The sequence below is a fragment of the Octopus bimaculoides genome, chromosome 19 (genome assembly GCF_046866305.1).
Source record: "Octopus bimaculoides isolate indiv1 chromosome 19, ASM4686630v1, whole genome shotgun sequence".
Lineage (NCBI taxonomy): Eukaryota > Metazoa > Mollusca > Cephalopoda > Octopoda > Octopodidae > Octopus > Octopus bimaculoides.
This window is the reverse complement of record NC_142946.1, coordinates 32278163-32290533: the sequence shown is the minus strand read 5'-3', so window position 1 is coordinate 32290533 and position 12371 is coordinate 32278163. Positions and strand designations below refer to the sequence as shown.

The 12371-nt window shown below is 36.1% G+C and overlaps 1 long non-coding RNA gene across 1 annotated transcript in view; it reads right to left on the bottom strand.

The window, feature by feature from the left end:
• Nucleotides 1-12371, bottom strand: part of LOC149131834 (uncharacterized) — a 90386-nt gene that overhangs the window by 28034 nt on the left and 49981 nt on the right. The window lies entirely within an intron of this gene.

Below are 12371 nucleotides of genomic sequence, written 5' to 3'. Positions count from 1 at the left end.
ATACACAGAATTTTAACATTTTTTTTGTAAATTCCTAATAATATCTAATTATAAAAATGAAGGTGGCAAGCAGGCAGAATCAGTAGCATGCTGGGTACAATGCTTAGCAGCATTTCGCCCATCTTTACATTCTGAATTTAAATTGTGCTGAGGCTGACTTTACTTTTCATCATTTCGGGGTCAATAAATTGAGCCCCAGTTAAACACTGGGTGGGGTGATGTAATTGACTTACCTCTCCCCTGAGCTTGCTGGCCTTGTGTCAAAATTTGAAATCAATATTTAATTATAAAAATACAGCAGGATGTTTTTTAAACTCATTGAATGGCTATGAAAGTCCAGTAAAGTAAAATAGGAATCAAAGGGGACCATAAGCATGAAATTGATTGAGATACATTGACTTAGTTTCTAAACAGCAGAGAAATGAGTTCATTACATGTATACTAAGCAGTGAAAATAATACTATTTTGGGAGTAGGTGAAGAATTCTTGAATGGGTGCCCTAAATGTACAGTTATTTTATGTAAACCAAGGGTAGGTGGACTAACCTACTTATCCACATGCATACAGGTGAAATACTCATACCAACAGAAAGTTATGCATGGCTACATATCCTGCAAACTAGATCACAACAACATGAAAGGAAGAAATGTCTCTTCTGGATCTGTGGAAAACACATCACATCTCACTGAGGTGAATATTCATTCACTATCCAGGAACAGGAGATTGTTACTAAATATCTGATCCCTAAGACAAATGAGTTAGCCCCCCAAACTCCATTAAAATATAAAATGTTGATTATGCTAAAACAATGTGAAAGGTATCACCCACATCAGCAGTTGACCAAAATGTCAACAAGGTACTACTTTCCCCATGAGATATCAAAATTATGGAACCTGGTGTGGATCCTGGCCTTCCCAGCTCCTGTTAAACCATCCAACCCATGCCAGCCTAGAAAACAGATGATAAATGATGATGATGGGGCTGCTGCTGATGATGATGATGAGGAGGAGGAGGACCTTGTAGCTGTGTTTTTTCTTTAAAAAAATGAATCTGCAAACCTTATGTGATTTAAAAGAATCTTAATGAAGGCTTGAAATTCACAGAATTCTCTAACACACACATACACACACTGATGTGCACTACCCCCCCCCCCCCCCACTAAAACATACACCACTAAATGATTGAATATGTCAAGCTGGATGGTCATGTCACTACTCAGTCTACAGCAATATAAGTGTTGGAAATATATTTATATATGGTCCCAGGTTCAGTCCCACTGCGTGGCATCTTGGGCAAGTGCCTTCTACTATAGCCTCGGGCCGACCAATGCCTTGTGAGTGGATTTGGTAGACGGAAACTGAAAGAAGCCCGTCGTATATGTGTATATATATGTGTATGTGTGTGTGTGTTTGTATGTCTGTGTTTGTCCCCCCCAACCTCGCTTGACAACCGATGCTGGTGTGTTTATGTCCCCGTAACTTAGTGGTTCGGCTATAGAGACCGATAGAATAAGTACTAGGCTTCCAAAGAATAAGTCCTGGGGTCGATTTCTTCGACTAAAGGCGGTGCTCCAGCATGGCCGCAGTCAAAAGACTGAAACAAGTAAAAGAGTTGATGACGTCACTTGCGGAAACAAAAACAACTGCTAAAGCAGTATTTGATTCTGCTACAAAGCAAACATACCAGCAACAATTTGCAGTCTCATAAATTTATAATTCATGCTTTCCTTAAGTGTGAACCAAATGAATAGTCTTCTGTCAGCCAATTATAATCTTTTCACCCATTAGTTGCTACATATATTGTCAGTCAATCGAGAATAGTGATCTAAAAGTACCAATTTATCTGTTTATTCTAGACAAAGGTCATAAAAGCACATTGCCATGATGTCTACGGTTCCAGGACTTTGCTAGACTATATTAGTAAAGACTGGGATTGTTTCAGTATAATGCTTTGCTTTGGGTTTTTTGTTTGTTTGTTTGTATAGTATCTCAGATGGTCATTATGCCAATAATAAACACACACACTGGTTCAATTTTTCTTCCTTATTTGTTAGTTGATTATTGAACTATCTAACTAATGGATTGTTTGTTTAACCATTCAGTTAATCAATAACTCAGTTGTATTTGCCAAAGTCCTTTCACTGCCGTTCATGACCCCTTCAATGGCATGCTTTCTTTACTCACGGTCAGCTGCTTAAATAAGTAAAGTTGCAAACAGAATTTGTAAAAGCAACAACATATGACTTATGTAGAAGTCAAAATATTATAAAGACGAGGTGAAGACAATGACTCCTATACGAGTGTAAAGGATTTGAAGTTATTTGCAGAAAGTACTATCCCAACAATCATACCAAAGCACATGACAGCTGGAACATATTCACAGTAATAAATATAAGAAATATTGGTGGAACATTCCAATAAAAACAATAATCCAGAGCACACATAGCAGACCTGATGTTGTTCCAAAAGGACAGAAAACGAAAGTCATGCACTGCTGTAGCAGGTATGAACACACTGCTTCCCAACAGACATGAATACTAATAGTATAGGCACATGCACTGTAACAGTGCATCACTGCCTCTACCATTTGTTGGTGATCCCCTACTCCTGGTGGATGGCACCTTTGCACCACTCAGGTGATGACTCTACAACCCATGGGTCTGTTTGGGTAATCATTGCTGGTGAGGATTTTTCAAGGCTGGAGTGCAAATCCTACCTGACCTCATTCACAGCATGCAGAGGAAACATTGGGTCTATTCTCTGACATGCTGGTCCTCACAAGCACAAGAGCAACATGAAAAGAAGTGTTTCGCTCAAAAACAAAACACCTCACTCACTCCTAACTGCTAGGCCATGCACCTTCACTAAACATGAATGCTTCCACTAAAAAAGTTGAAAGCAGAGAACATCTACAGGGAACTATTGAGAAACTTACAGCTCTTCTACCCAAGCTATAGATTATTATTTGCATCTATTACACTGTGTAACAAAATTTTTATTTATTTTCTTTTTGTCTTTGGTTATTAAGTGTTACTTCCTATTTGCTTCTATTTAGAAATCAAAGGAAATGTTTTGAAACTGACCTATTTTCCATTACATTTCAGACAGATCCAACACTGAGTTGCTGTGTCAGAAGTATTGTTATAGCAAATATTCTGCTCAGTACCACAAATTTGCTTGTTGGTTGCTCGACCTTAACCACTTGAGCATGTCCTTAAGTGGTTGGCGACATATGCATCTCTGGTCATGAGCAGGAGTAATGGGGTGGGGGATCATAGCCATGTGGTGAGAGTGATTCTTTGAGGTTTGAATTAATATCATAATAAAATCAAAGTCTGAAGGAAATAGTACTTTTGCATACTTTCTAGGGGTCAGCAAATAGGAAATAACAGTTGTCGCTCAAGGTCAAAAATAGTGTTACACAGTGTTATCATCAGGGACTCTGTACTGTGTAACAACAGATTTGCATAAAAGTCTGGAAATGACGCAGCACTTCAAGAAACAACAATGCAAATTGGCTCACTTCCTCCAAATGCAATGGAAAGTTATATGTTGTTTATTACTGTGCCAGGCAATACTGAAAGTATTCAGTAGCATATCAGTTTTGTATGAGATATTGATGGCCTCTCACTCAGCCATCCTCTAAATCTGAAAAATGAACACAGAGAGTGAATCACAATGACCCTTCTGGAAGTACAATGTAACTAATTCAAGGGAGAGAATAAATAACTCAAGCAATTGATTGATGCTTCATTTGATTAATCCTAAAATAATGAAGAGTGAAGATGACATGAGTGGGATTTGAACCCAAAGTGCAGATACTTGCAAAAAATACCATAAGGTATTCTAACCTGCTCTAATGATCGTCAATTCATAACGATAGACATGGATATAAGAATGGTCACAGGTGGAAGACCTTTAATTAGGTTTGCTGCTGCATTGGGACTGACCTGGAATTAAACAATAACTAAAGACTCCTTTCTACTATAGGCACAAGGCCAGAAAAGTTGGAGGAGGGGGTTAGTCAATTAACTTTGACACCAATACGTGACTGGTACTATTCTATCAACTCCAAAAAGATGAAAAGCAGAGTTGACCTTGGCAGGATTTAAACTCTGAATGTAAAGATAGATGAAATGTTGGTAAGCATTTTGCCCAGCATACTAATGAATCTGCACTAACCAATAACTAGATACTGTAAGACATTTAGTTTGGTGTTTGGTGCCATTATTCTAATATTTCTGCTATTTTGCTGTACTCATCATCATCATCATCATTCTTTAACATTCGTTTTCCATGTTGGCATGGGTTGTACTCACTAATTACAAAACGAAAGAAAAAAAAATGACTAGATCTTAACCAAGAATTGTCCACTCAAAAATTCTACTGATTAGTTTACTTCATTGCAGATCTTTCACAAATTACTCTCCATATAATTAGGAATAATTTCTTTAAAGAATGTGCATTATTGATGTTTAACCATCTCTTATTTCTTCACTTCAATTCCTCTTCCATTTTTTTTTGTTCTTGGACTGTATTTAGAATTTCTGAAAGATTATTACTAATGTTACATTTCCATTGACACACCCTAATCTTCTACTTAAAGTCCAACACATTTCAGCACTTTTTAAGATAATTTTAAAATAATTTATTAATTACCCAATATCCTAGTTTTATGAAGTCAAGAAGAAAGGGTTGAGGATTCTACCTTCCAAATTCTTCAACACCAGAACAATGTCAAACACCTATAACCCCAAACCAGCCAATACCTTTTGAGTGAATTTAGTAGATGGAAACTATGTAGAAGCCCTCTGTTATGTGTGTGTGTGGTGGTAGGGGGGTATATGTGTGCATGTGTGTGTGTCTGTGTGTCTTTGTGTTTATCTCCACACAACACCTTGATAATCGTTATTGGTTTCTTTATGTCCTGCAAATTAGTGGTTTGGCAAAAGAGACAAAGAGAAACTAAAACAGGTAAAAGATGAAAGACAGAAGTTTACTCCCAGTTGATATTAATGCTTATATGAAGGTGTCAAGTGGGCAAAATCGTTTACATGCTGGGGAAAATACTAAACAGCATTTCATCTGTCTTTATGTCCTGTGTTCAAATTCTGCTAAGATCAACTTTGCCTTTGATCCTTTCAGGGTCAGTAAAATAAGTACCGGTTGAACACTGGGGTCAATTTAATTGATTTGGACCCTTCCCCCCAAATCTCTGGTCTTGTGTCAAAATTGGAAACCAATATTCATGGTTGTAGTTGTATTCTTTTTTAGGCTAGATGAATCCTGAACCTACAGACCTACGATCAAAGACATTCCAACCTTGACCAACTCATCTTTTTATCTTTTCTTTTTTTAAATGTATCATTTCTTTGATACAGTGTGATATGAGGGACATTTCATCGCTATTTCTAACTCTGTACAGAAAATGGAATTGATAGTAAAACATTACAATATTAACTCTTTCTCCGTTAATCACATCCTAAAATAACACCACTGCCCCACATAAATACCAGTTAATCATGAAACAGAATATTTCAGTCTTTCAGAGACTTTATTGAAATATTTGATAGGTTCAGTTGCCATGAGAAGTAAAGACTGTAGCAGTTCAGCTCTTGTGTTTCACCTGAGTGTGAAAATATGGGAAGATGACATTGTCCCTTTGGTTGTGGGTAAATATATAAGAAGGAATTACCTTCTTCCATCTCACATCATCTCTATATATCAAGAAGATGAGTGTCTTTCATTTAAGCACATCTTTTCAGAGTTGATAACATAAGAGAAAATTTATACGAAGTAACTTCACAATTAAGGAGTGGAACATACAATTTCCTGTAATTCAAACTGCCTCATGGTCCCAGCAGAGAGAATAGAAGATGGCAAAGGAGATGTGCTGGAACAGCCACTCTGACTCATGGGACTCGCAGATGGCCATTTCCACCCTGATAGTGGTGAGCAGGGATATAGCTGGGGACCAAGAATGCCAGTGGTCTCTACTGCCACAGGCTAACATTAAATGGCTGTCCAGATGTGGTTGATCCTTATCTCCTTTGCCTTTTATTTCTAATGTGATTGGTTTTTGTCCCTCCTTCCCTTTACTACTGGGTGTGGTTAGTCTCTCTTGCTCTCTCTCCCTCTTGTTCTCTCTCTCTCTCTCTCTCTCTCCCTCTTTCTCTTTCATTACTACTAGCTCACTTTCCACCTTCCTTTCTGTAGTGCAACTGACCTTTCTCTTTCAGTCACTTCACTACTGGTTGAGGTCTCCTCTCCTTTTACTACTGGGTGTGGTCAGTCTATATTCCCCTTCCCTTTATTTATGGGTCTGGTTAGTTTTTTTCTCTTTCCTCTTCACTTCTCCCCTCCCTCTACTTTTAAGAGTAATTGGTCTTTGTCTCCTCCTCCCATTATTTCTGGGTGTGGTTGATTGCTGTCTCCTCCCTCCTTTACTTTTGGATGTAGTCTTTGTTTCCCTCTCCCTTTACTTACACTACTTCCTCCTTCAAACTGACATGTTACATATGTTCTATCTTTCTCTCTCTAAACTTAATTCCCCTACTGTCATTCATCTCCCATCCCAGATTTCTATCCTTCTCACTTGGCTTTTCACCTACTCACCCACTTCCTTTATTTAAATTCCTTCCAATTTACCTGCTGCCCTCAAGCCAACACCAATTTATGTCCTTCATTTTATATCAAGGACTCCAAACATTAAATTCTCCATTCCTCAATGCAGTTGAACTTAGTGAATGGAAAAAACAAAAAAACAAAAACAAAAAACAAGAACAATACATGAGAAAATGTAGTCCTAGATTTATTATGCCTGAGTAAAAGATGGAATCATCATAGCTGGAACACCTTTTAATCACAGGCCTATAATCATTCCCTTTAGTTTGCTCATTGTCATTGTTATACACACACACATACACACAAACATCATAGGTCTAACATTCACTTTTTCATGCACACATGGAGTTAACAGAAGTAGAATTCATTGAGGCAGATTTTCTACAGCCAGAGCCCTTCCTTCTACCAAGTAGAGTTATATTTTCCAATGGCCAGACATGTTTTCACATAGATGCTGTCAAGACAAAGAGACAAAAACACACAATGGGATTTTTTCAGTATCCATCTATCAAATCCACTCACAAGGCTTTGGTTAGCCCAGGACTATAATAGAAGACACTTGCCTAAGGTGCTATGTAGTGGGATTGAACCCAAAACCATGTGATTGAAAGCAAACTTCATAACCACACAGCCATGCCTGCTCCTATGTGTGTGTGTGTGTGTGTGTGTGTGTGTGTGCACACATGTGTGTGTACATATATACATATATATCTATGCATACATATATACGTATATATGTGTATGTTTACACATACATATATATAAATACGTATGTATGTCTGTATGTCTTGATCTACTTTCTCTATACTCTCTGTTACTGTTAGATGCACAGATATGTATATGTAATGATGTACTCTCTATATAACACTCCCCCCCTGTTACTGCTATCTCTAATATATTCTCTTAGTCCTCCACCTCCTCCCCTCTTGCCCCCATCTCCACTACCTCCCTCACCACCTATCCCAGCCCGTATAAATAAGAGATTTGTTTCTGAACATCTACATTTCATATTGCCACAAATATTGATTTCTCGAGTTGGCACGATGCTAACGGAGCAGAAATGAATAATGAAGCAAGTAAGACAGGAAGGAGATTGTGTGATGTTCATCACTTTCCCCATATAGTTAGTGATGTAGAAGAAGTGGAAGGGTTTATAAGGAATGTCAACAGTTGAAATTGACTTAAAAACACATTTGGTTCAGTGGGAATATTAAGAGCATTTAATGGTTGTGTGGATGTGTGTGTGGTGTGTGTCATGTATCAGCACTACCACCACCCTCAACATCATCATCATCAACATCACTACATGCACATGCACGCACGCACACACACACACACACACACCACTACTACCACTATTTTCTTCATCAGCAGCAGTACCACCACCACTATTACCATCACCGCCATCACAACCATCATCACCACCACCAAAACCACCATCTTGATCATTGTCGTCATCACCATCACCACCACCACCACCACCACAACCAACACCACCACTACAACCACCACCTTGATGATCATCATCATTGTCATCAGCAGCAGCGTCATCACTCACAACACCTTTCACATTTCATCTTCTTTATCTTCTTTATCATAATCTTTATGTTCCACATTGATTCCTCTCTGCTTTCCCTCATTTTCTCATCTCCACCATTACCCCCACCTCACCCCATTCCACCCTACCCGATCCCACCCTACTCTATCCTATGTATTGTTAGCTATAGTAGTACTGTAATTGTTGTTTATCATCTCACTGTACACGGTATGTGGTCGACTGTTGGAAATGTGCCAGCTAATAGGACACACATATGTGCACATATATATACACACATACAAAATTGTATACACACACATATATATACACACAAATAATATATGTGCATGTTTGCATATACTCATACTGACACACATACACACAGTGCCACAAACATACAAACACATGCACATTCAATGCATATATATTTACTAAAGGAATGCATTTCAAAACATAATTCAAGACATCTTGAAACAAATATCAATATATACATAAAAGTACAAAGTACACAACGTTCAAGGGAATGGTGCAACAGCTTACACTCAACCTCCAAATACATTTAAAAGACAATATATAGGTTGGAAAACTGAGATACAGAAATTTGGTCCAATTAAAGTAAATAAAGTAACTGTGGACTTTTATGAAGGTTTCTTACAATAAATACACTATGTTTATTTAGATTGAAACATATCCTCACTCACACATGCATGCATAGAAATATATATATTTATGTGCTTGGGGAGAGTAATACTGCCTTAATATCTAACGCACTCACTGGTTCAATTTCCACTCACTTATTATTTATATTTTCCATTTTCTTAAGAGAAATATGAATAATAAATGAGTGAAAATTGAACCAGTGAGTCTGTTAGATATTAGGGTAGTATGACTCTCCCTAGACATAACAAAATTTGTTTCAACACACGAATTCACATAAAGAATCATGCAAACCAGATACAAAAATGAAGTATGAGTATGTATGTATATATATATATATATATATATATATATATATATATATAACTACTTGGACTTTGGGTGTATGTCAATTAGTATGTTGATTAAAGCACATTCACTGTTTGAGCTACCTGATGTCATTCACAGTTATGATATAATTTTCACCGTATCTTTTTCTATACTAAGAACCTTAAGTAACACAGCTTACACTGATTGATGCGACACAACCAGATGCACAATATCCTACCTCTATGAGACAGATGCAGGGCAGGATAAAATGATCATCATGCTGAATAAAGATTCATGCTAAATCCCACTTCCGTTTCCTTCATCAATTATATATGTATATATGGAAATTTTACCATATATATATATATATATATATATATATATATATATATATATATATATATATATATATATATATATATATATATATATATGTATATATATACGTAAATTGCTATTAATTGAAAGAAAAGGAGGAATGGAAGAAATGAAGTTGAAAATGCACAGAGAGTACATTAGAATTAATTATAATTCAATCATCTTTTAAAATATAGGAAGACATTTGACCAGCTTCACATTGGGTCGGTATAGTGTATGGAGCTGTGGGGTGAACTATGTTGTTCTTGCCATTGTTACAAAAAGTAGTTTGTTTGCAAAGTAGGAATGTAGCTCAGAATGTTATCCGTTTATGTACAAGTTCATTTGGTCGACATTCATGTATTATACTCATGTGAGAGTAGTGTAAGAATGTCACCTGAAAGTTTTTCTCCATCAAATATGTCATAGGACAGTTAGAATAGAGAGATATGAATAAGTGATATAATAATTGTTTACACAAAAATGTTATAGATAATTATTGTTTATTATTCTATCAAAGAATAACGTTATCAATTAGAGCTAGTTCCCTCCCATTGAATACACACACACACACACACAAGTATATGAATGTATGTTTGTTTGCTTGACTACACGAAGGACATTATATTGAAAATTGCTTGTGAAATCATTTGTAGCTGATGTTGAAGCTATTGGCTATTTTAAAATACTTTTCTAAGGAAGAATTCTGCAAACAGCTATTACTTTGTACATAAGCATGAAGAACATTCTTTCTTTCTCTTGATTCCTAAACTACTAATGTTCTCTGAAGAAAAAGAAAAAAAATCATTCCATGAGTTTCATCGAGACTGTGATAAATTTCATCTTCAATTTTAATGTAATGCCTCTATTTCTAATATACATTTTTACCTATTTTTGTCTCCAATCTCATTGATTGTTTACATTTGACATCTTCATATGAAACACTGTAGCAAAAAATCAGTGCTGGCTATAATTTCTGTAGAAATAACCTTAACAAAGTAATGTAAAGAACACTGCTAACACAGTAGAATGTGGTGTTTACTCGTAAAAGCATTTAATATACTTTGTAGTATATTATGGTTGCGTAATGAAATACTACGTACCTATGAGTCATTAATATTTACATACCAGCCCCAGGAATGTATTTAATATGTAAATCGGTATATCCAATAACTTAACACCGCTGTATATGGCGGTTATGTAAGCAATATGTTCGGAGGTAAGAGTAGGTTAGATGGGTGCTGATGAAGGGGAAAAAATCCCTGAAATATGGCATATACACTTATTACCCAATTTTGTCTCTAATCTCATTGTTTGTTTACATCTAATGTCTTGATACGAAATGTTGTATCAAAAAATCAGTGCTGGCTATAATTTCTGTAGAAATAACCTTAACAAAATTATTAATAATTTACAGGTTAATTTGTACTGAAGATTTCTAAAGAGAATGAAATAGTGCTATAAATGATTAACACCAACAAAAAATTATAAAAACTTTGTAATGGACAAAAAAAAAAAATTAATATGTGGATTCTATGTATCTTCTTCCTGATATTCCATAATTTCATATTTAAATATGTGATTTTGCCACTCGTTGTGAGGTTACCTCCCTTGCATTAAAATGTCTAGCAAGTGGCTGCCATATATATATATATATATATATGTGTGTGTGTGTGTGTGTGTGTGTGTGTGTGTGTATATACACACACATATATATGTGTATATATATGTTTGTGTATGCAACTTTGTATGAGTGTATGGCTAAATTTGAAGTGTAGTATATATATATATATATATATATATATATATATATAGGTGCAGGCATGGCTGTATGGTAAGAAATGTGCTTCCCAACCACATGGTGACAACTTGGGCAAATGTCTTCTATTATAACCTCAGGCCTTATGAGTGAATTTGATAGATGGAAATTGAAAGAAGCCTGTCCTATATGTGTATCATTATGTCTGTGTTTGTCCTCACTACTGCATGACAACTGATGTTGGTGTGTTATGTCCCCAAAACTTAGCAGTTCAGCAAGAGGAACTTATAGAATAGATACCAAGCTTTAAAAACAAGTGCTGGGGGTCAATTTATTCAACTAGAAATTCTTCAAGGAAACACCCCAGCATGGCTGCAGTCAAATGATTGAAACAAGTAAAAGATAGATATATCATCATCATCATCATCATCATTTAACGTCCATTGTCCAAGCTGGCATGGGTTGGGTGGTTTGACCAGGGCTAGTAAGCTGGAAGTCTGCACTAATCTGTTTTGGCATGGTTTCTTCAGCTGGATACCCTTCTTAACACCAGCCACTCTATGAGTGTAATGGGTGATTTTACGTGCCACCGACATGGGTGCCATTTGTGTGCCACTGGCATAGATGCCATTTGCATGACACCGGTAACTGCCATGACTGCAATTTTACTTGGCTTGATATATATATATATATTTATATATATAATGAATATGAGAGATTTAGTTCACTATTGATCTAAATCAATAGGTATGTTGTATAAGAGCTATAGCATATGGGGGTGTTGACCCATTACCTGGGATATCCTAGAAACAGCTGTAAGTCATTAATTACTTCTACTTTTTGATTTACCTTACTCTAATTAAATATTCTAAATGAACCAAGATGCTTGTCCTGCCTTGATATTGTTTTCCTTTAATATATATATATATATATATATATATATATATATATATATAGGTATAAGTTAGAGGTGTTTAAAACCTCTAAGGGATGGTTAAATCCAAAGGCACTCCTGGCGATTAGCTGCGTAGGTACAGTCCTTGGTAAAAGGTATATGGTAGCAGGTAATTCAATGGGGAAACCGTAGTTTAAATTATATGCAAGAAGAAAATGGAGGAAAAATAACAGG